The sequence below is a fragment of the Nothoprocta perdicaria genome, unplaced genomic scaffold (genome assembly GCF_003342845.1).
Source record: "Nothoprocta perdicaria isolate Ctin4 unplaced genomic scaffold, notPer1 scaffold_157, whole genome shotgun sequence".
Taxonomy (NCBI): Eukaryota; Metazoa; Chordata; class Aves; order Tinamiformes; family Tinamidae; genus Nothoprocta; species Nothoprocta perdicaria.
In genome coordinates this window covers 132,706-133,303 of record NW_020454727.1, presented here as the reverse complement: position 1 = coordinate 133,303, position 598 = coordinate 132,706, and positions in this window count along the sequence as shown.

Below are 598 nucleotides of genomic sequence, written 5' to 3'. Positions count from 1 at the left end.
GCTGCAGGTTTGGGAGCTCCAGAGCTACAGGTTTGGGAGCTCCAGAGCTACAGGTTTGGGAGCTCCAGGGCTGCAGGTTTGGGAGCTCCAGGGCTGCAGGTTTGGGAGCTCCAGGGCTGCAGGTTTGGTGGCTCGGGAACTGCAGGTGGGACTTCTCTCGGCTGCCTCCTCCAGCAGTCGGTGCCTTCACGGCCCGGCCGGCGCTTGGTGCCCGCGGGACGCGGGTCCCGGCCAGGCGTGGGGCCCCCGGCAGGTCCTCAGCAGCCGCTTCGCGGGGCTCCRAGGCCGGGGCGGCTGCCGGCCCCGCCACGCTCTCCTCAGTCCTATGCAACCCCCTGTGCTCTGCGCCGGCCCCGCAGGTCCCTGCGCTGTGCCCTGCCCTCGTCCCCGTGTCCCGGCTCCCCTCAGGGCTCCGCTTCCCGGCGCGGGAGATGGCGCAGCAGGAGCCRGGGCTCCGGGCAGCCCCTTCACCCGCTGTGCCTTGTGCCGGGCACAGAGCGGCCGCCTCCCTCGCGCCGCCGCTGTGTCGGCGACCTCCAGCCCGCGGGTTTCCGTGCTCCGTGCACCCCACACTCCTTCCCATCCTCCGCAGGGACCG